The following is a 748-nucleotide window of genomic DNA, read 5'->3' on the forward strand; positions in this document are numbered from 1 at the left end:
GCACTCAGCCACGGCCGCGCTGAACCGGCTGCGGTCTAGCTCACGCCGAGGCCTGCCCGATCGGGCTGGGCCCGCCTCCCTGGCCAGCGCCCGCGACTCCGCTGAGCCTCGGGAGAGCAGCGTCATTTAGCAGCTCCGGGACCGCAAACGCAGAAAAACCCCCGTTGCCTTGCGCCTGACGAAGACTCGGCGCCGCCAGAAAACAAATGAGATCGGGGAGGTGACGAAAATGAGCCCGGAGAGCGTCTGGCTTACGCAGGGAGCGCCGCTCCCCGGTTCTGTCTCACAACGGGGTCTGGGGTCTGCGCAGAGCAGACCCCCTCCCTCCCAGCCCCCAGCACCACCTCCGAGGCGGGGCCCCCCACCCGGGAAGCCGAGAGGGATCCCCGAACCACCGGCCACGCCTCGGCTGCTGGCTGTGGGGGCTCAGCCTCACAGCCGCCCCCCGGGCCCACCTCGGGGTTCACAAAGTGTCTGTGGGAGCGGCCGGCCCATCCTGCCCGGCCCCTGGAGAGCGGGTGGGGTCCGGCAGCCCAGCTCGGGGCCAGGAGGGCTGGGGGCCCAGCACCGGGCTGCTGTGTGACCCCGACGGTCACCTGCGCTCGCGAGCCTCAGCTCCCTGTAGGGGAAACGAGCCTCAGGCAGCGACACCCCCCAGCTCTGCGGGGCCGGCACAGTGCCGGTGGGCACCAAGTGTCCAGCTAGCAGCCACCGTCTCGCCCCTCAGAGAGCTCCGAGAGCCGGGAGG

Source organism: Condylura cristata, unplaced genomic scaffold (genome assembly GCF_000260355.1).
Source record: "Condylura cristata isolate star-nosed mole 26May11 unplaced genomic scaffold, ConCri1.0 scaffold00004, whole genome shotgun sequence".
Taxonomy (NCBI): Eukaryota; Metazoa; Chordata; class Mammalia; order Eulipotyphla; family Talpidae; genus Condylura; species Condylura cristata.